The 24,173-nt window shown below is 38.2% G+C and overlaps 1 pseudogene; it reads right to left on the reverse strand.

Annotated features, from left to right (window-relative positions):
* Window positions 1-21,492: 21,492 nt before the first annotated feature.
* LOC118723265 lies at window positions 21,493-22,004 on the reverse strand (annotated as a pseudogene).
* Window positions 22,005-24,173: the final 2,169 nt, after the last annotated feature.

A 24,173-nucleotide genomic window follows, 5' to 3' on the forward strand; every position in this document is an offset into this window, starting at 1 on the left:
GGATAGGCATTGAGTGCGATTTTTGGCATAGTCTGAAGGTGATCCTATGGAGAGGAGAGTAATGAGGTGAGGAGTTGAATCAATAGTTGAGTTGCTTTATCCAATCAACTTCCCCTATCCCCCAAGAGTAGGGAAGGAAACTTTCTTCTTCTACCCTAAGTCCCAAACTTAGTGGGTTTTATAGTGCTTGTCTATGTAGGACAGTAAGTTGTGGCTTAGTCTTATTATTATACTTCTATCAAAAATATATATTCTAGTAAACTATCAAGTGAACTTTTGGGAAATAATCTATTCATAAATTGTGAAATAGGACAGGGCATGTCCTGGAAGAGTCCTTTCCAGTATGTAAATTTAATCAGAGGCTAACCACTGGCAACTACTGAGGGTGGGGGAGAGAATTAGAGTTTCATTTACAATTCCATTATGGCAGAGATCATTGACAACCTACCAAAATACATTCTCCTCTTCTCCTTGGTCTAGGGCTGCACTGTATTTTTTTCACCTCGTAGTTAGATGTGGGTATGTGATGTGGAATTTGAGGGAAGGTGATAATGTTTCACTTTCAAGTCTCCGCCATAAAGCCTTCCAGTCATGTTCCTCTTTTCCTTTCCTCCTTCTGGCTGCTACGTGGTGATACTCAGGACAACCTTGGAGCTGTATGTCCAAAGTGGGAGAACTATTCCCTTCTTGGGTCCTTCAGTGGCTTTGTGGAGCAAGCTGCTTCTGACCTGAATTCTGCTTCCGGCTGTTATGTGAGCTGGGATACACTCCCTCTTAAAATTCCCTGAATGTGGGGGGCTCTAGTTATGCCTACAACATAGTTTTACCTAACAAATACATTTGTGATGAGCATTAATCTTTAATCTTTGGCCAACCCTATGCTTTTGTTTGCGAAAACTATTCCATAAAGACCTTGTTGTGGTTTTTTCCTTACTTAAAAGATCTCTAGTTTAGGAAATGGGGACCCTTAGTGTGAGAACAAACAGCTTTGAGATTTAAAAAAAAAAAAAGGAATTTTATGAGCAAATGAGTATTGCTCTTCCTTTTGACAATTTCACTACAAAAAATATTCAACTTGAGGTAAATACCATTGCCTCAGGCTGATGTTGAATGTTAAAAAAGAACTAAATTAATTGTAAATACATTTTCAGTTTGCAATGTCATTTGTGATATTATATTTTACCTTCCTTTTAACAAAATAACTGAGTAACTACTAATTACCAGACTAAGAGTTGAAGAAATATTAGAGAATATAGAGTTTATTCAGAATCATATGTTTAGATCAACACTTTGTGAGGATTTATATATGCCAGGTTCTGGAGATTCAAGTATGAATAAAATATTCTCTTAAGAAGTCAAGGTGTACATGAGCTGGTAACTAACTGTTATGACTTTATAAATAGTTCACTTTTTTAAAAAGGTGCTTTTCTTATTTTTTAACTAGCACTATTAGCCAATCCACTAGACTTATAGCAGCTATAAAGATGCTGACAAGATTATTAATTCAGAAAAGCAAGAATTTTGGTCTTGGTCATTGCTTAATAATATTTGTTGAATATTGACTGATGGCAGGGAATATAATGAGCCACTGAGTCCAGTAACCCATCTGGTACTTGAACCTCCTTTAGAATATCCCTGCCCACTGATAGCTCCTGTTTGAACATCTTTGGAGAAGAAAACATTTCCACCTCCTGAAACATATCCAACCTTGAATAGACCTTATGTTACAAAGTTCTTCTTTGTAAAGAATGACAGACACAATGATAAAGGATTATTTTTATGGAAAAGATTATAGATTCTAATCATTTTCAGCCCTTGTACCATATTCACTAATCAATGTTTCCTGAGTATTCCTCAGAGCAGTGTTTCCCAAACTTTTGACATATGTGTACCCCTTCTATAATTTTCGTAACGCTGAGTACCCCTTGTACTCTTGAGAACGTAGAATTAGGCGCAGCTAAGCATGGTACAGTGCATATCCCCACCAAACTCTTCCTGTACCCCTAGGGATATGCGTACCACACTTTGGGAAACACTGCTCTAGGGCATTGTGCTCAGGGTTGTGGCAAAAGATAGAAAGATTCTTTCAAAGAAATTGCAGTCAGGTTAGGAGGACAAAATACAGGGTGTCTCTCAAAATGTACACACACTTTAACAGCTGGTAGCTCGATTTGGAAGATGAAATGTATTTTTAAAAAACACCGCCTTTATAATTATTCTATGAAATGTATTTTTTTAAAAACACCGCCTTTATAATTATTCTAAGTGTGTATATACATTTTGGGGATACACCCCAGGCATGCTTCTACCGTAAGATGTTTGCACTTGCTGCTTTCTCTGAAAGCCTCTTGTTCCCGATACAGCGGATACAGTGTGGTTCACTCCCTCATCTCTTCAGGTCTTTCTTAAATGCCACCTTTTCCATTCAGTCTTAGCTAACTACCTTATTTAAAATTGCACCCACCCCTCAAAACTAGCACTGCCTATTTCTCTTATCTACTTTATTTTTCTCCTTAACACTTATTTGATATGCCATAAGTTTGAAAAAAATGTATTAGATATTTCCCTTCATTAGAATATAAGCTTCATGAAGACAGGAATTTTTGCCTGTCTTGATAACTGTTAGAAAGTAGTCGTCACTCATTAAGTATTTATTGAATGAACATGTACCTGGACCTAAAACATAACAATCTAAAGATGTGTTTGTTACTGTCAAATGAATGACACAAATAATGTGTGCATCATCAGCTAGGCATGACTCCCCTTTCTCCTCCATAATAGCTCATTCCTGAGATAATTCTTAGGCTTTGAAAAAAGAGAAAGGCTTAGTTTTATTGTATAGTACTTTATTTTCATAACTATTTGATAAAATACTTTTGTTTATATTAAAAATATCTTCATATTATAAAAGGGTACATATGCATTATAGATAACTTGGAAATAGGGAAAGTTACAAAGAAGAAAATACATATGATCAATATTTAGAGGCAACTACCTTGAACATTTTGATATAATTCTTTCTAGTCTTTTTTTCTATGCATATATTTATTTTTCACAAAAAAAGGAATTGTACCTTATGTGTTTTGTATCTTGCTTTTTAAGCATAACATTTCTATTAGTCATATCCTATCTTATTACATGAAAGCCTCATAATTTATTATATATTTTTCTTATTTTTGGATGTTTGGATTGTTTCCAATAGTTTATAGTATAAATGATGCTATAATGAAGATCTCTATCAATAATTTTTTTCTGATACTGAGTATTTCCTTAAGATAAATTTCTAAAATGGTAATTATTGGCCAAAAAGTCTGAAGTTTTTTGTTTGTTTTTACTTTTTATTATAAAAAAATTTAAATGAACAGAAGAATAGAAAGAATACTCTAATGAGCTTCCATTTTAATCATTTAAATTTTGTAGTAATTAATTTTTGCCATATTGTCTTCACCTATTTTTAAAATAGTTTTTTTTTAAAATCTCTAACAAACAAGGACTTTTAATGGTTGTTTAAAAATCATGACCATATTACAGTGTTCACACACAATAAAACAAATAATAATTCTTAATATCATGTTTGACTTTTCCTAATTGTCTCAAAACATCTTTTTACAGTTGATTTGTTTGAAACAGGATTCAAATAAGGTCACTTTGATGTGGTTGTTGTCTCTTAAATCTCTTTTAACTTTTAATACCCCTGCCCCATGCCATTTCTTTTCTTTTCTTTTTTTTAATATATTTTATTGATTTTTTACAGAGAGGAAGAGAGAGGGATAGAGAGTTAGAAACATTGACGAGAGAGAATCATTGATCAGCTGCCTCCTGCACCACCACCACCACCACCACCACCACACCACACACCACCCCCCACCCCCCACCCCCCACCCCCGCCCACTGGGGATGTGCCCGCAACCAAGGTACGTGCCCTTGATCGGAATTGAACCTGGGACCTTTCAGTCTTCAGGCAGACACTCTACCACTCAGCCAAACTGGTTTAGGCCCCATGCCATTTCTTAAAGAAATGAGGAATTGGTCTCATAGAATTTCCACACTCTAGTTTTATCTGATTGCATTCTTGTAGAGTTATTTAATACATTCTTTTATCCTTTATATTTTCTGTAACTTTAGAGCAGTGGTTCTCGACTTTAGTGTGTATCAGAATCACCAGGAGGTTTTGTTAAAACAGAAATTGCTGGAACAGTAAATCTGGGAGAGCAGGAGAATTTGGGTTTCCAGATGATGCTTTGAGAATCACTGCTTTTGAGGCAAGATTAGATCCCTTTAAAAGAATGGTTAGATTCACAACTTTATGTATATATTCAGAAATGTATAACAGGGTGACTAGTTAATAATTCTGCATTGTATATTTGAAAGTTGCTAGGACAGTAGATTCCAAAAGTTCTCATCACAAGAAAAAAATACAATAACAACGTGTAGTGATTGATGTGAACTAGACTTATCGTAGTCATCATTTTGTAATACTGTACATACAAATACTGAGTGATATTATACACCTGAAACTAATAAAGGTTATGTCAATTATATTTCAATTAAAATATATATGTATTGGTTTTATTATTTTTGAAGAAGACTGAAGAAACCCAAGAGATGCTTAGAGACATGGAGTTACACAGCTTATTACGCTGGTGGTCTCAGAGGAGTGGCCTCTTAAGTCTGAGCAAACTAATATGGTGGAAGCCCTTCTTTTATCCTCTTTGGATTTCTTTGTCCCCCAAATATGGATGGGGACTTCTGGACCTTTCATGGGCTTTGCAAAAAGCCCTGTGGGTTGGGATGGGGTCTTGAGATCATATCTAAGGGTCTGGCCTGGCAGAAGCATTGATAACCCCTTTCAGGGGTTATGTATTGTTCATGGTTTATGGCCTCTGTAAAATATGAGCATTTAGGTAACAGGTTTTGCAAGACCAGATTGTGGAGGAAAGGGGCAGTGACTTAATTATGGGTTATCAAGAATATACATTAGATTACTGCACAGATTCAGATTGCTAGCCCCCCAAACATCAGAGTTACACTGGAATTAGCCTTTTAGCTTTCTCATTATTAGGATTGTTTCTTCTATTATCTTTCAACTTTAAAAAAATATATATCTTTATTGATTCAGAGAGGAAGGGAGAGGGGGAAAGATATGTAAACACCAATGATGAGAGAGAATCATTGATTGACTGCCTCCTGCAGGTCTTCCACTGGAAATCAAGCCTGCAACCCAGGTATGTGCCCTTGGCTGGAATCAAACTCAGGACCATTCAATCCTCAGGACAACACTCTATCCATTGAGCCAAACCAGCTAGGGCTCAACTTTTTATTGTGAAAAATTTCGGTCTTACAGAAAAGTTGAAAGGCTTTTACTTTCCAAAAAGGCATGAATGTAGCAGTGTATGAATTTGTTATTTTAGCACATCCTATCCTGAAGTGAGTATTATTTATTATTATTATTTTTATTCTTTATTGATTGAAGTATTACATATGTCTCCTTTTCCCCTCCATTGACCTCTTCCCCAACACTCCCACCCCCACACATGCCCTCGCCCCTATTGTCTGTGTTCATTGGTTATGCTTATATGTATGCATACAAGTCCTTTGGTTGACCTGTTACTCCTCCAGCTCCCCAAGCTAGTATTATTGAAACAAAATTTTATTCATTTGCTGGATGGGAAAAAAGGATTTCTTACTGTTAACTTATTTTAAAATTATTGAGTTACTGGTGAGGTTTTAATTTAAAGTAGTTTATTAGTCATTTCTCAGCCTTAGTTCTATAAATTGTTCATCTTCTTTATTCATTTTTTAAATTAAGATTTTTAGTGTATCTTAAAATATCTATAGGCTCATTTCATATTAAAGATAATTGTTCCTTCTCATATTTGTAACATATTTTTTCAACTTATTGATTTATTTTTCTCCAGATTATTATTTAAGACTTTTAAAATTTGAGTTTATTTATTTTATTTTTTTAAATCTTTATTGTTGAAAGTATTACATAAGTCTTCTTTTTATCCCCATTACCTCTTTTATCCTGCCCCTGCCTCCCACCCCAAGCCCTCCCCACTCCATTGTCTGTGCCCATATATATATACAAGTTCATTGGTTGATCCCTTCTAAAAAAAAAAAAAAAAATTTGAGTTTATTTGTCATCAAATCATTTGACCGGCTTTCCCCCCCCACTTTGGTTGTTGTTATTGGTGTGTGTGTGTGTGTGTGTGTGTGTGTGTGTGCACGTGTGTGTGTGTGTGTATGTATTTACTTTCTTCTATTACTTTGGAGAAGTCTTTCCAATATGGCATAATAATCCACTTACATTTTCTTCTAGTTTTCATTTAGTTACTTGTTTGTTTGCTTATTATTATAGCTAACTGTGGTATCCAAATGAAATTTATTTGTGTGTCCTAGGAGGGTTCTTATTTTAGGCAGCCAACTTGCCAAGTATAATAGAATTTTGGGAGGAGCTCCTCAATGCCTAGATCTACTGTTGAAAAGACAGTCCAATATACATCAGATAATTTATCTGTGAACCATAGAAACATTTGAAAAGGTAACTCAGACAATACGCTGAAGAGTAATTTGTCAAAAGTAATTGCAGGCAGTCCAAAAGAGCTGGAAGAGTCTATGAATCATGATGCAAGAACTATGAAGGGCAGGCATTTGAGTCCAGCCAGCAGCTATTATTGAGCAAGCTGGTCCTCAAATGAGATACAAATTTTATGCCAAGAAGGGCAAGTCTACAGAGCAAATCATGCTGTTTTTTTCTATCCTAGCTTCTGTAATATAAGACATTTTTTTCATAGATCTTTGCTCTCCCATTTTTTGTATTCTTTTCATTCTGTTGTATATACTTAACTCTTGATTGTACTAAATCATGTATGGTATCTATAGATGTAAAAAGTTTGGCTTCTGCAATTTATACGAGCTACTGGGGATGCAAAACAAGTGGCAACATGACACAAATTGAAATAGAAATCTACCATTATTGGGATTCAGTGTGACTTAGAAAGATGCATAGATGTTAAACAACTGTTATTTCTAATTGACAAATAAAAATGCAGCTGCAGCTAATAAAAGTGCTTTAACCATCATATGCCTCCAAGAAAAATGTTGACAGATATCCTCTTTCCCAAGATCTTTGCACTGAGGGATAGAGTAATGGCACTTTTGTGGATTCTTGGCACTGAGAAAATCACTTAGGTGCTAGCTACACCTCTATGATAAGTACTCCAAACTCCCAAGCAAATATTGAATTGCAAAGGAAGGAAGTATTCATACAATTCATTAAGCAACTATGGTGATGCAATTCCTGAATATACTTTATTTAATTGTTACTAATGTCCAAAACATAGTAATTATTATTATTCCCATTTTACTGATATGGACATCAAGTTGCAGAGAAATTTAGTAACATCCACAGTGATATGGCTGTTTCAGTGGATAAAATGCAATTCAAATTGAGATCTGTATAAGCCCAAAGCGTGGTTTTCTCTTCCGCTCTACTCCTTGTGTGAACTTTTCTCTAAAGCCAAACATCAAAATTTAAAAGAAACATTGATGTTACTTTTTTCTTTTTTAAAATATATTTCTATTGATTTCAGAGAGGAATAGAGAGGAAGAGAGAGAGAGAAAGAAACATCAGTGATGAGAGGGAACAGCTGCCTCCTGCACGCCCCACATTGGGGATCAAGGCACAATCCTGGCATGTGCCCTTGACCAGAACCGAACCCAAGACCCTTCAGTCTGCATGCTGATGCTGCATCCACTGAGCCAAAACAGGTAGGGCTCATCATTGATGTTTCTATTTCTATTTCATTCTGCGTTCCTTCCTCTGAAATAAATAAAAATACATTTAAATATATTAAAAATATAAAAGGATAAAATTACTTTTAATAATATATCATCTATCCCAATAGATCTAAATATTATTTTAACATATACTGAATATGATTAATTATATGGTTCATGTACATTACATCTCATTTGGACTAACCACATTTCCAATGCTCTTTTACCACATGTGGCTAGTAGCTGCCATATTGAACAATATATGAGAAAAATGTACATATATCTCCCCAGTAAGACCTATTTATTCAGAAATTTCTTCTCCGCTTGGAAACCATGCCCAACCCTACCTGTTCTTTGAGTTTGTCAAAAGCTATTGTTTTTCTTCATTATATGAAGGAATTTCCCGTTTGTCTAACTACGACAGACTCGATTTGTTAGGATAAATTGGTCAGCCAATTTGCTTTAGTGTCTGAGGGATTTTTGCATTGAGTAATTTATTAACAAACATGAAATTTGCTCAATAAATGTCAAATAAACAAGAGAGTAAAAGATCTCTGCTTTTCAAACTGATAATTAATGATCTTATTCTAAAGCATAGTGGTAAAGTGTTTATAAATTCAACCCAATGAGTAGTTTATTAGAATTATTGATTTGCTGTTGTGATACAGTAATTTCATTTAAGGAGCATCTGGATATGAAATTTGTAGGGGGTTGGAATGGAGGGCAGTGTGGAGATAAAAAATTATATTCTTAGAGAACTCTGAATGTAGGTTTGGATATTTCTAATGAATATGGTATATAACAGGTATCTTAGTCAGCTCAGGCTGCCATAAAAATATACTATAGATTGGGTGCTTAAACAATAGAAATTTATTTTCAGTTCCAGTGCCTGGGAAGTCCAAGATGCAAATGCTGGCCGACTTGTTTTTTTGGAGATATACACACACTGAATGGCCAGATTATTATGTGTTCAGAGATCATAATAATCTGGCCACTCAATGTATATTAGACCATATCTAGTATTAATATTAATAATAAAAGTTATTAGCCCTTAAGCATTAGTTCTCTTCTGGCTTGTATATGGCTGTTTTCTCCTTGTAGTTTCACATGGTATAGACAACAAGCCCTCTGGTGTCTCTTTTTAAAAGAACATGAATTCTATTGGTTTAGAGCCTTACCCTTAAGACTCCATCTAACCTTAATTACATCTGTAAAAGCTCCATCACTAAATATAGTCTCATTGGAGATCAGGGTTTCAATATATGATGGCGGGACATAACAGTCCATAGCAACAGTTCTCAGAGATAGATTAAGAGTTTCATTTATTTATTTATGTTTACTGTGCACCTTTTAAAATAATATAACAGAATCAAAGAGAGTCAGAGCCAAAAGGAGCTTTTTGAGCTTTATCCAAAAAGACTTTGAAGTGATCTAATATCTACAGGTCCTCAGTTATTTAATTAATTACATAAATAAATTAAACATCTAGGATTCCTGTCTCCCTTTTACTGTTCTTTCTATTAATATTATTTCATTGTTCAATCATTCATTCATTTACTTGCACAATAAAAATTGAGCACTTACTATATACTATACTAGTATTACTGGGGAAACAAGGATCTACACCTAGCCTTCAAGGAAAGTAGCACAACTCTTTTTCATCCCAGCAATAGTCTCAGTAGAGAATACTCCAAGTGGCCATATTATTGTGATCTCTGAATGCATAATAATCTGGCCACTCAGTGTATATCCTACATAATAAAAGGCTAATATGCAAATTGTCCCCTTGACCAGGAGTTTGACCAGCAGGCAGGCCAGCCAACTGCCCATGTTTCCTCCCTGTAGCCAGGCTGACTGGACCCCACCCATGCACAAATTCATGCACCAGGCCTCTGTATAACTGTATAAGTGTGTATGTGTGTGTGTGTGTGTACACACACACACACACACACACACACACACTGAGTGGCCAGATTATTATGTGTTCAGAGATCATTAATTTTAAATCGGGACTTTTTTTTAAAACACCACGGAATGTGGGATAAATTGTTAAAAAGCAGGATGTCTGGTCACCTTAGTATGGCACATGTGCAAGTCAACTTAGTCTTTTATATATATAGAATAAACTTGCTTAATTAGGCCTGCTTTCTGATTTAGCTTAACTTCTTCCAGCCCAATGAAGCACCCCAACTTCTCTTTCAGGTAATTGTCAGCAACACAGCAGTAAATATCAACATGAAGCAGATTATTCTTATAGATAACACAGGGAGAACAAAAGGTAAAATATTTAACCGAACTGCAGCAGTATTTGACTATATTCTGCACAGTGAGAAAACCTGAAGTCATATTCAATTGAGTTAAGTTTCTAAGCTTTCAAAATCTCCATTTTCTGGCTAATCAAAAGAAAATAGGATTCCACCAAGTCTCCTATCTACCTACTGTAGGACTTCTGTGAGGATCAAATGAGGCATAGGAAAACGTTTCACAGAAATTTGGTTACAGTGTCAAGTGTTTCCACCTGGCTATTAAGCAAGTCATGTTCCTGGGCTAAAGAAACTCCAAGGAGGTGAGTCACTAGAGAGGAAGCCAGGTGTTGCTATGTGACATCATTACCCAGTGCCCACAGCCACTGTTTCTGGGTTGGCTGGGCTGTAAGCCACATTTTGAACCCTGGGGTCTCAGCAGTGTTGGTGATTTGGTGGGGTGTTGCTCTGGGGTCGTGGTGGGGCCTGTGTCCCACTTGGGGGAAGCTGAGTGTTGTTTTGTTAATGCCAGGTCCATGATGCCGTTTCTCTGTAAATGGCAGTGTGCGTCACAGCAGCTCCTGCGGTGAGCATCTGCCCCCTAGTGGTCAGTGCACATCATAACAACTGGTAGGAGAGTTGGACACTTAGCATATTAGCCTTTTATATGTATAGATAGATGAAGTTTCTTTTTAGAGACACCAATTTTTACTTCCTCTCATTTTTTACAATCTCATTCTGTTGCCTTCTCTTTGGTAGTGTTCTTAGTTTGATGTTTCTTTTATACTCAACTGACTGTACTGACTATCTTTGAAATTAAGGAAAAAGTTCAAGATTGAGAGTATCTTTCAAAGAACTGAAACAGAATTTAGAATGGGGTGCCCTTAACCTCCACATAAATGTCCCTTTCAGCAATGCAGTAATAGAGTTCTTTATACTTCAATTCCTACTTATTATAGTCTTTATGTTTCTGCCCATTCATTTTCTGCAGCTTCTGAGTTGACTTTTCAATGGACCATCTGAACAGTTTACCATACATCCCATCACCAAGCACTTTTCATATGCAGCTTCCCAAGAGGGGAATTCCTTCTTCTTGGCTACATGATCCAGGTTTATTTCTCTCTGGATACATCTTAAAATATCTTATTTGTGGGTGTTCTAAATTTTTATTTCTTTCTTATTTTCAGGATTGTTTCTGCTATGGGTGTATTATTCATTGCTATGGTGCTTGTGACAATGATAGAAAGGTAAAAATGCTCAGTGGATTCTATGAGTTTACTTATAGTTTCATTCTACTTTACTGCTGATTTCTAGTTTTTCTGCTGATGATGAGATGGGACAGGAGTAGCGCAAGAAAAAAGAAAAAGCCACATAAGACCCACTTATCTAATTATTTCTGAAGAATATCCAAATAATATACAGTATGATATCTACATATCAAATGTCACATTAGACAAGGATATGGAATGGTATAGAAGGATATTCATAATACAATGTTAGATGCAAAATGAGGTAACAAAACAGGATGTAATGTACCTGCACAGAAAAAAAGATACCACAATTTGCATAAAGGTTATTCTAGATGGTGGAGTTCCCAATGATTTCTTTTCTTTTTTTTGGTCTGTATTTTCTACAATTAACATGTATTTTCTGTATAACAAGGAGAAAAAATAAATGTTATTTCTCTGTAAAACGTAACCTTAGCTGATTATCACACAAATTTAATTTTCCAAACAAGAGTGCTCTAGTTGAAATGCCTACCTTAAAAGTAAACAAAAATAAACCATCTGCCACTTAAACCTCTGTTTTCCACCAAAGTTGCTGAAAAGTCTAGAATGCACTCATTTGAGTTTATTCATTTGTTCATATATCATTTGTTTAACAAGAATTTATTAAGCACCTGCTCTGCATAAAGCACTGTGCTGTGCTGAAGTACTGGCTCAGGTAAAGTATCATCATTGTCCTTGGGGCCTTAATGTCTGGTAGTTGGGCTTACATCTGACTATAGTAAATGGGGTAAAATGAGAAAAGAACAAAAATGATATGGGGAGGGGCAGTCTCCATTTCTGCACCTATTCACATGCAGATCATGGGAGATATTAAAATCCAGAATTTTCATTTAAAAAATACAGTCCCGCTGAAACCGGTTTGGCTCAGTGGTAGAGCATTGGTCTGCGGACCGAAAGGTCTCAGGTTCAATTCTGGTCAGGGGCATGTACGTTGGTTGCGGGCACATCCCCAGTGGGGGGTGTGCAGAAGGCAGCTGGTCGATGTTTCTCTCCATCGACATTTCTAGCTCTCTCTCTCCCTTCCTCTCTGTAAAAATCAATAAAAAAACAATAAAAAAATACAGTCCCTATAGTTACCTATAACATTAGTTAACAGTTATAAAGCATATACTGTGCTGTCAACAACCAGTTCTCAAAGTGTTCTTCGAGATCCCTAAGACTTTTTCAGGAGGTCTATGAGGTCCAAACAATATTCATAATAATACTAAGACATTACTTGCTTATTTTACTGTGTTGGCATTTGCACCAATGATGCAAAAGAAATAGTGGATAAAACTGTTGATGCCTTAACATGAATCAAAATAGTCACACCAAAATCTGCCACTAATATATTATTGTATTTATCATTGCCATGGGAAAATGGGAAAACAATGTTAGTTTCACTTAAGAATGATGAAACAATAAAAATTGTTTTGTTAAATTTAGACCCTTGAGTTCACACATTGACAAAATATTGCACATGACAAAATGGGAAATAAATATAAAGCACTTCTGAAGCACACCAAAACATGACAATTGTCTTGTGTGAGTGAGTGGCCACTTTTTTTCACGGAACACCATTTCTACTTAGAAGTACAACTGACAGGGAACCACATTTATTACAAAATGGTATTTGGCAGACATTTTCTAAAAAGCGAATGAAGTGAGCTTGTCACTCCAAGGAAAAACAATTGACAATATTTGTTGCCAATGATAAAATTTGAACTTTCACATGGAAATTAGAATTTTGGAAGATTTGTGTCTGGCACTGTGAACTTGTCAGCTTCCCTAAAGCTAAAAACCTTCCAGTGAGGTTGGAGTCCCATTAATGAATGTGATTTTTTTTCACACTGTGTAATGAAATGTGCCCATTCAAAGTACAAGTTAGACCAGTGAGCTTTAAATGTGAGAGTATGAAAAGTTTATTGATATCAAAATCCAAGATGGCTGCACAGGTAAATACCTAGCCACAGTCGCACACAACAATTTCAATAAAATACAACTAAAATATAAAATGGACATTACCCAGAACTACAGGAAAGTCGACTGACTGGAAATTCTACAACAAGAAGCAAGGAGAAAACCAGAAGGAAGCTCGGAGGAGCTGTAAAAGCCTAAGGTACGGAGACATGCGGCGTGTGTGGAGAGGATGGAGCTGAAGACGAGGGAGGCTGAGTGCCTGGCTGGCATTCCCTAGCGGGAGGGAGATAAAACCTCCAGACTTTGCTGGGCCCCAGTTCCGACTGCTCTGAACCCCAGTTCTAGGCCAGACACCAGGGACCCAGGCTCATCCAGAGGGAGCTGGGCTGTAAGGCAGAACCCCGGGGAAGCAGCGAAAGGAGGTCCCGGAGGCAAGCACATTGCGCACAGAGAAGGGACGGTTGGCTGTGTCACGGGATTGCCCTGGCAGGAAGGAGACAGGGGCTCCAGACTGCGCTGAACACCACCTCCAATCCCACTTCCAACTGATCTGAACCCCAGTTCCGAGCTCATTGGGGGAGAGGCTAGACTGTTGGTAGCAGGCAAAAATCGAGGGCACCTTTCTCTCAGAGGTGCTTGCAGCGAGTACTGAAGGACCCTGAGACTCAGGAGCCACATAGGGCTGGGCTGAGGGAAGCCAAGGCTGTATGCTCCACCCTGAAACTCCACCCCATCAGGGAAGCTGCGAAAATGCCGAGACAATGAAATAGATCACAAACGAAAGAAATGGAGGACAAAAAGCAACTGGATATAGAGTTCAAATCTATGCTTATAAGGTTTTTCAAGAATTTCCTAGAAAAGGTCAATAAGACCTATGAGGATATGAAAAGGGATCAACTAGAATTAATAAGGAATCAAAGAGAAATGATAAGGGATCAACAAGAAATAAAGAATAATTGTCTGAAATAAATATTATACAGAGTCCTAAAAACAGAATGGAAGATCACAAGAATTAAGTCAAAGATTTGGAACATAAAGAGCCAGAAGACACTCCTCTGCAGAAGCTAGAAGGCAAGAGAATCCAGAAAACTGAAGATAATGTAAGAAACCTCTGGGACAACTTCAAGCGAACCAACATCAGAATTATGGGGGTCCCAGAAGATGAGAGAGAGCAAGATATCAAAAACATACTGAAAGAAATAGTGACAGAAAACTTCCCCCACCTGGTGAAAGAATTAGACTTACAAGTCCAGGAAGCTCACAGAACTCCAAACAAAAGGAATCCAAAGAGGACCACACCAAGACAAATCATAATTAAAATTCTAAGAGCAAAAGACAAAGAGAGAATATTAAAAGCAGCAAGAGCAAAGCAGGTAGTTACCTGTAAAGGAGCACCCATACGATTGTTAGCTGATTTCTCAACAGAAACCATGCAGGCCAGACGGGAATGGCAAGAAATATTCAAGGTGATGAATAGTAAGAACCTACAGTCAAAGATAATCTACCCAGCAAAGCTATCAGAATCGAAGGCCAGATAAAGATCTTCACTAATGAAAAAAAGCTAAAGGAGTTCATCACCACCAAACCAGAAATATATGAATTTCTGAAGGGGGTTCTTTCGGAAGAGAAAGTAAATAAAGATAAAAATTATGAACAACAAATACGTAACTATCAACAAGTGAATCTAAAATCCAAGGAAATTAAAAAAAAAATCTGATGAAAAAATATTAACTGGTGAATATAATAGAATCAGAGGTATGGAAGGGAGTGAACTGACGATTCTCGGGGGAAAGGGGAGAGGGGGATGTGGGAAGAGACTGAACATAAACTGTGAACCTATGGATGAGGACAATGGGGGGTGGGGAAAGGGCAGAGGGTGGGATGGGAACCTGGTGGAGGAACCTGGTGGAGGAGAGCAATGGCGGGGGGGGGGGGGGGGGGGGAGAAAGCAACATTTGTAATAATACGAACAATAAAAATTTATTTAAAAAAAAGTTTATTGAGATCATTCCAGATTCTGCATCTCAACTAATCTACTACTTGTCAGATTGGTAGAGTCAGAGAAAAATATCCACAGTTATCTGGAAAGACTACTAAAATACTCATCTCTTTTCCTACTACATGTTTGTGTGAGACCAGATTTTCTTAGTAAATTTCAATCAAAACAACATATAGCAATAGGCATTAAAGCCAGATTTAAAGAGATTTATGTAAATGGAAAACAATGTCACTCTTCCCACTACTTTTGGGGGGGGTATAGTTTTTCTTCCCCATAAAATATATTATTTACATTAATACATCATGCAATATGTAACAAAGCTTATTATTGTTACCTTTAAATAAATTAATAAAAAATTTCTCAGATTAACCTTGAATATCATAAATATTTGTAGCTACAACCCTCATACACAGAAGTTCTTACAAGATATTTTTAAGACAATACAAGGGCCCTGAAACCAAAAGGTTTGGGAATTGCTACTGTAGACATTACACGAAGCATTTAATCTTTAACCTTCACAACCATTCTTGGTACCACATGGACTCCATTATTTCTATTTTACAAGTGAGGAATAAGTTTGAGAAAGTTTAATCTCGTGTCCAAGATCAGATAACTAGTAAAAGAGTGTCATGAACAATTTGTTTTGAATGCGAGTGGGGAGGAAGGAGAAGGCTTCACACAGAGGGTACGTTTCAGCTGCACTCATTGTAACAGTAATAACAGCAGGCACAGGAACAGGAGCAGTATTAGTGACAGCAGCAGCGATAGCAGTAATAGCTGATGAAGACTTGCTTTGTGCCAAGAGCTCTTCTTACTGCTTTCCATGCCAAGACCAGAGGTCAGGCAGCTCCCCATTAGGAAGAAAGAAAGCTGGGCAGTGCAGACAAGGTGAATAATCTAAAGAACTAAATTATTAATCATATTTTCAATGTTTTAGGTGTTTCTTAAATTTCTGGAAAAGGAAATAGAAGAGTTTGGCTCTATTTGGGTTCAGAAATGATTAGAATCTGCTCTAAAATTCCATGATTTTTAAAAAGCCATAGCTGTTGAAATGTTGAGTTACAGCTTTGTGGCTCATACGAATATGTATTTTTTAATAGTATTCATAAGAATATAGAATATAGTATAGCATAGCTAAATTATTCTGCAGACTGCATGAAATATATATGCAATTATAAATTTTGGGGAAAGTTATTAACATGGTTAAAGTGAATTTTACAGTATTTTTGTAGTTTGAGAACTCCAACTCTTTATGATGTACTTTTAAAATCTAGCTCAAAAGAAACATTCATTTCTCAGAATTACAGAGGTGCTTTCTCAGAAGCACCTGCTCAGCAATGAAGTATTCTGTATCTCAGGTATCTTTTCCTTCTGCAACTGTGACTATAAGCCCTTTGAAGGCAGAGAACAGATTTAACTTACAATTCATATTTCTTGCAGCACCCAGGTGTGCCAGCACCCTGATTGCTGAATGAGTCATTAATGGCATAATGCAAAAGTCCGCTTGGAATCAAGCCTCCCTGTTCAATGCTGTTCTAAGTATCTGGACAATTCTATTCCGTTTACATGATCAATATCATGAGATTTGCTCCTTTTGTATTTGTTTACATGGTAACCTTGAACTATTTCAGTTGTCACATTTAAAAAAATTTTTTTTTATTAAATTATTATCTGTGTACATATTCCATTGCCCCTGTCCCTCCCTCTTCAGAGTTTTGTGTCCATTGGTTGTACTTATATGGATGAATACAAGTCTTTCGGTTGAATTCTTATCTTCCCCAGATCTCCCTACCCTCCCCGCTGTAATTTGACAGACTGCTTGTTGCTTTACTGTCTCTATATCTATCTTTTGGTTCATCAGTTTATAATGTTCTTTATTATCCATAAATGATCAGGTGTCACATTTTGAAAGTTGTTTAAGAGACATGTATTCTTCCCTAATTAAAGCTACAGCAGAAAGGATTAAAGGGTAAATATTTGCAGTGACCCCACGTCTGAATAGCATACAGTTTTCTTGGCACACACACTGTTTTGCAAATTCAGGTCCTTCGTTCCATCAGTGAACATGACTGAGTGTGTCCTGTGGGCGAGGATAGATCAGTTCAGGTGGAGAGAGAAGGCAAAGCAGTTAATGAACCTGAGAGAGGGCAGATGGGGTGCAGCTTTACAAGTTGTTTGCTTTGCTGAATCTTTGTGGGCACTGAAAGGAGTGGCAAGAACTGGAAAGTAGGGGAGTGACTGAGATGATTGGAGTTGTGAGAAACAGGAAGACAATCCCATTTCCACACCTCATCCTGGAGGCGTTAGGTATGGATGTGGTGTTTTATGACATTACGTGGAGATAGGAGCACAGAGGGAACCAAGAAACTGCTATCCTTGGAAATCCTGCCTCGTGGCCTGTTATCAGAGCATTTATCCAACTCACAGGGGCTCCAAAAGAGATTCAGTAAAAAGGGGGCAACAATTTGTTATCTTCCTAATTGATAATCTGTAAAAATCAAGTCAGAGTGGATATTCTTATAATTCTGCTTGATGTGGAGGCAGCTCCTACATGGAATAAAACTTGATGAAAGAGAATACCTTTTAAAATCGTATTTATTTTTATTATCTAAGCAGTAATAGGTAGCATTTATTGACCATCTACTATGCGCCACCCTTGATGTTAAGGGCTTTTAAATATTATTATTGCTACTCTTATTCTCACTATTGAGAGGGTTAACTTGAAACACAGGCGGATAGGGCAGGGGTCCAGCAGAGAACAGAGGCAGGTGGAACATAGGCAGGAACAGACACCGCAGCTTGAGCCAGCCTAATCACAGGAACCAACCAAGAAGAAATAATAAAATGTTTCTGGACTCAAAGCGGGAGGCATGGGAAAACAAGGGAGGGCTTGTAGTCACAAGGTGTAGGAACATATAGAAACAGAGCAAGTTCAGCATAGGGACAGAGAAAGAACACATAGAAACAGGGAAAGTTCAGGTCCATTGCTGGGCAAGAACAAGAATGAATCAGGTGACCACACAGATAGACATAGCGCAGGCTTGTAGCAAATATATACCCCTGGACTACAAAGCTCGAGGGGGGCAGCCCATTATTGACCCTTCACCCCGTGAGGGGCGTTTGAATATGCTTGTAATACATTTTCCACTCTTTTGCTTAAATCTTCTGGTCCACGGAGCTCATTCTTAGGTGTCATGAGACATGACTCCAGGCAAACACCTCGGTTCACCGTTCTGTTCTGGTCATCTCTATGATTATTAACAACAGCCAACAGTTATCCAATACTTACCATGTGCCAGGCACTGTTCTAAGAATTTTGCATGTATTAGCTCATCTAATTCTAACCACCGTATGAGGCAAGTGCTGTTATCTTCCCAACTTTATAGATGTCAAAACTATGGCATAGAAAGGCCAAGTCACTTGCCCAAGCTACTAAGGAGCAGAGCTGAGATGCCAGAGACGTGCCAAGAGCCCGCTGAATGCACGTAATATGCCAAATAAGTGGCTAGCCTTACTAGATACCCCACATTTTTGTCTGCCCCATCTTCCTCCTTGCTCCCTCATCGACTTACTATAAAATAATTCTTTAAAAATATTTTTATTGATTTCAGAGAGGAAGGGGGAGGGGCAGAGAGACAGAAATGTCAATGATGAGAGAGAATCATTGATTGGCTGCCTACTGTACTGGGGATGGAGCCGGGAACCTGGGCATGTGCCCTGAATGGAAATTGAACCCGTGACCTCCTGGTTCAGAGGTTGATGCTCAATCACTGAGCCACGCCAGCCTGGCTAAAACAGTGACTTTTTAACTTATATGGAAACTTACACAACTATTCACCTTGCTTTTTTTGTGTTTTCTTTCATCATCATTCTTAGGCTCTTTGGTAAAGTATATGTATATGTTATGAAACATAATGAAAGAAAAAATTTCCTTTTCTAAATTGAATACTTCACTCATGTGCTTACCTTAAACAGGTTAGTAGAAAAAAAAAAAAAAAAAAAAATCACAAAAAAACCCTACAAAACAACAACAAAAACCACAAAAAAAAAACCAACAAAAACCCACAACTTTAAAAAGTTTATTAAAAGTTCTAGAAGACAAAGGAAGGAGGGAAGGAACAAAAATGTTTTAAAACCCATTCGTTCCCAAGTAGCGAGCTAGATACTTTAGGTGTGGTTACTCATCTATTCCTCCCAACAACCCGGAAGGTATTGCTGATCATCCCTATTTGGTGGCTAAGCTATCTGAGGTTAAGAGAATTCAGGCAGAAAAAGGTGGAGCCCAAGACCATCTCTGCCATCTATAATGCTGCTGCCTTCCTCACAGATAACAAGAACCGCATCTTTGGATTATTTGATCCCAGAAAGTTTTAAGCTTGAGAGTTCAAATAAGAAAGTGATGATGATAAATAATTTACTAAGACTGCATTTTATTGGGGGGGGGGGGCGGGAATCACTCTTTTATTCCAAACAGCTTCCTCAACCACACAGCTGTTCCCTCCTGAGTCCTTGGTGGCCAAATTAAGCAGTACTTGCCTGAATGCTAATCCTTAGATTATGCATCTCTTAATCAATTTGGCCGTAATTAGGCTGAGCTTACAAATTGTCATTCCAGAAATAATGATGATCTTCAAGAGGCAGAAAGGAAAGCACCAGCATCATTCATTGCTATTCTGTACCCCTGTGACAACACACATTGCCTGTGAGGGGGGCACAGGAAGGGTGTGGCAAGGGGCATGGTTCTGATCGCATTCCTTTAGGCGTGCGAGTAGTGGGCATTTAGTAGCATTGCCATGGGCATGGGTCTTGGTTTAAAGATAGCTTCTGTTCTCACGTTGGCTTCTCTGGCTTGGCTCCTATTTGGGACAAAGGAATCACATTGATATCATTCTCATCTTGCTAAGAAAGCATTGGTTCTCTGAAAGGTTAATAAACACAAAGATTTTCTCAGTTCAGTGTATTTTCATTTACATAACGTTAATCTGAGAGTTGAAGGCATTTTGTAAGTATTGCCTCAGTCCTACATGTGAGGTAGGATCAAGTAATTCTTGCAGCTCTGGCCAATAGTATGTGAGGCTAGTAATGGGGGACCGTATTTGTGTCATTCATTGTAGCTCTGGTGCTACAGGGTGCTTAGTAAAAGCCTATTGTTGAGTCTCTTCTTCCCACCTCAACTGAGGATAGAAAGTCAGATCTTGGATTGGCCAGTTTTCTGCAGACTTACTCTTACCCTTTTGCCCTTTCTTGGTACCACTGACCGTTTAAAAAGAAACAGTGAACAGAATTAGTACTTAGCTCAGTACCTGCTAATTCTGTGAGCTACTGAGTTCTCATTGACTGCATTCTCTGACATTTGTAACTTTCTTTTTAAGTTAACTGTCTAATCCTGTAATCACTGACGGCAGTTTTTAGTCTGTATGTCTGATAATTCCCAGCCTTCCAGGCCTGTCCATGCCTAATGCTCAGCTTTGCTTTATTATCACTTGTGCCCCAGTGTGTCAGGGAATCAGAAACATTTTTTTCCCTCAGTGATCTTATGGGTGTGGATACTGAAGCCCAGACAGACTGAGCAAGATGCAGGTTGATCTATTGCTCACAGAATTGCTATGGGGTGTCGCCCTAGCTGGTTTGGCTCAGTGGACATAGCGTCAGCCTGTGGACTGAAAGGTCCCAGGTTCAATTCCAGCCTAGGGCAAATGCCTGGGTTACTCGATACCCAGTAGGGATGTGCAAGAGGCAGCCAATCAATGATTTTCTCTCATCATTGATGTTTCTATCTCTCTTTCCCACTCCCTTCCTCTCTAAAATCAATAAAATATATTTAAAAAAAAAAAGAATTGCTATGGTGTGTCCTTTTCCACCATCTCAAGATAATTCACTCAAATAACAGGTATTGTATGCCTCCTTTATCAGGTATTGTTCCAGGTGCAAAGGATATAGAAATGTATATTAAAAAATTCCTATCTTCAAGGAACTCACAGTCAGGAGGAACATAAGCCTGCAGCACAACCAATTGCAAGATAATGTAAGTACCCGTAGGAACTCTGTGAAGGGAGGGACTCATTCCACCTGAAGGATACAGGAAAAGTTACACAGCGGAGTGACTATTTCACTGAGGCATCAGGAATAAGCAGGAGTGACTATTTCACTGAGGCATCCTTTTGGTGTAAGGGCGGACATAACTGTGGCATTCTGGCCCAGCCCCAATCTGAGGCAGACCCAATCTGAGGCAGATCCAATCCGAGGCAGAGTGATTGATCTTTTTTTTTTTTTTTTTTTCCACATAAAAGTTTAGTTTACTAATCCTTTCATAAAAAAATCTGCACAATCACCATAGATAAAGTCACTGAAGAATCTTGATTCCTTCTGATGTTCAATCTCCAGCTCACTTTTTGCAGCACCAACATTGGCCTTTGCAGTCCCCTGACTTTCTTCCTGCTGTTCTTGCATTCCTTTCTATGTTTTCTTGAGGTCTTCTTCTTCTCATATAGGCCATGTCTTGCAAGTCTATGTTTGGGTTCATTTTTCTTTGCATAATCCAAGGAATCATAAATCATGCCAAAGCCAGTGGTCTTGCCACCACCACAGTGGGTTCTGAATCCAAACACAAAGATGACATGAGGTGTGGTCTTATACATATTGGCTAATTTCCCCCAAATTTCAGTCTTGGGTACTGTTGCCTTCCCAGAGTGAAGGACATCAATGACCATTTGCTTCCGCTGAAGTAGTCTGTGGGTCAGAAACTTCCTGGTCTGGATAGTTACCCTGTCATTCATGATGAAGGTTGATGTTCAAGCAGCCGGGGAGGAAAAGAGTGAGTGGATTTTTTTATTTTGGTGTTTGATAGGCCACTCTGATGAAACTATGAAATGAGAGCAGTGTCTAATAGACACTCTTTAAAATATATGTTTTTATTGATTTTAGAGAGAGAGAAAGAAACATCAATGATTGGCTGCCTCCTGTACGCCCCCTACTGGGGATGGAGCCTGCAATTCAGGCATGTGCCCTACACAGGAATCGAACCAGTGAACTTTTGGTGCATGGGACGATGTTCTACCAACTGAGCCACCCTGGCCAAAGCTAATAGATATTTTTTGTTACCCAGCCTGTATTTAACAATCGCCCTATTGAAGACCATCCTTCTTCTCTCTCAGTCTGTACATCTCTAGATACAGGCATGTGACTTAAGCTAGGCTAATCAATGCCACTAGCCTCAGTAATAGCTGAAGATTGAGCATGTGGCCCAATCAGAGCCAATGAGATGGAAGAGAATTTTTCCTGAAACTTCTGGGAAAGAAACTTATTGTTCTGCTATACTTTATTCATGAGCAGATGTAAGGTCTGGGGCTGTCTACATTGTATTATAAGGGGACTGGAAACCAACATGGAAGAGGCGATGGTGAGAGAGATGGAAAGTCTGTTCTAATGACATTATTTGGTTCCATATCAAACTGTGCCAGAAGCTAGGACAATTCTTGGCTTTTTCTACTGTGTGAGCTAATGAAGCCTCTTTTTGCATAGGCCAGTTTGGGTTGGATTTTCTGACTTTATTCACACATGGCTGACAGATCTGGAAATGTTTATTCTGAAGAGGGAAGCATCCAGGAGGAAAACGACTGCATTCCAAATATTTGAAGGATGTAGGGTAGAAGAATTACTTGAATGTTCTGTGTGTCCCCTAGATTCATTAAGTAGATGTTTCACGTGGTCATATTTCGGATCAACATAAGGAAAAACTTTTTAATTCTTAGGGCGCTTTCCCAATGAATACAGCCAGAGGACTTGATTCAACATTGTACATAGGGAGAAACATGAGAGAGTGAGTGGGAGACATACCTGTCCCCGTGTAAAAAGCATCTTGAAATGGTCCAAGACAATTTAATAGTGGTCTGATTTACCTTTATCAGTGTACTGAGATTTTAACACCAGAGCTTTCATTAAGCTTTAAAATTCCTCTATATCAAAGATATGTGATTATTTACTTACTAAAGGTATGATGCATGAAGTTTCATGCAAGAATAGCCCTTTCTTATCCTAGCTGCCAGCACTGCCTTTGCTCCTGCTGGAGCTGCCTTTCTACCTTCCATGCTTCCCAGAGGTCTGGAGCAGCTGGGGCGTGTGGGATGCCTTCATCGTTACCATGGCGATGTTGAACATGTCCTGCCCCGTCTCTGGCCACTTGGTGCCTGCATATGCAAATTAACACACCATCTTTGTTGGGTTAATTCGCATGCTCAACTCCTGATTGGCTGGTGGACATCATGAAGATACAATCAATTTGCATCTTACTCTTTTATTAGAGTAGACTAGAGGCCCAGTGGATGGATTCGTGCATCAGTGGAGTCCCTTGGCCTGGCCAGTGAGGATCGGGACAAAACTGGCTCTCTGACATCCCACAAGGGATCTCTGATTGCAAGAGGGCACAAGCCAGGCCAAGGGACCCCAGTGATGCATGATCAGGGCTGGGGAGGGAACATGGCAGGGCTCCAGGGTGAGTCTGGCCCATCTTGCCCAGTTCTGATCAGCTGGACCCCAGCAGCAAGCTAATCTACCAGTCAGAGTATCTACCCCCTGGTGGTCAGTGCTTGTCATAGTGACTGGTTGAATGATTGAATGAACAGTCAGATACTTAGCATATTAGACTTTTATTATATAGAATTCACTCTTATTTCTTTAAAGAAACTATAGGCTCTGGCCCACTTGGGGAATCAATTTGTGGATTTAGGATAATCATGCTTTTTATGAAACAGAAGAGAATCACATGCAACAAGGGCAGAAGTTTTGTGAAGCCTTTTTTTTTTTTTAAACATTTCTTTTTTTTTAAATTTTATTGATACTTTTACAGAGAGGAAGGGAGAGAGATAGAGAGCTAGAAACATCAATGAGAGAGAAACATCGACCAGCTGCCTCCTGCACACCCCCTTCCGGGGATGTGCCCGCAACCAAGGTACATGCCCTTGA

This window comes from Pipistrellus kuhlii, unplaced genomic scaffold, assembly GCF_014108245.1.
Source record: "Pipistrellus kuhlii isolate mPipKuh1 unplaced genomic scaffold, mPipKuh1.p scaffold_m20_p_2, whole genome shotgun sequence".
NCBI lineage: Eukaryota > Metazoa > Chordata > Mammalia > Chiroptera > Vespertilionidae > Pipistrellus > Pipistrellus kuhlii.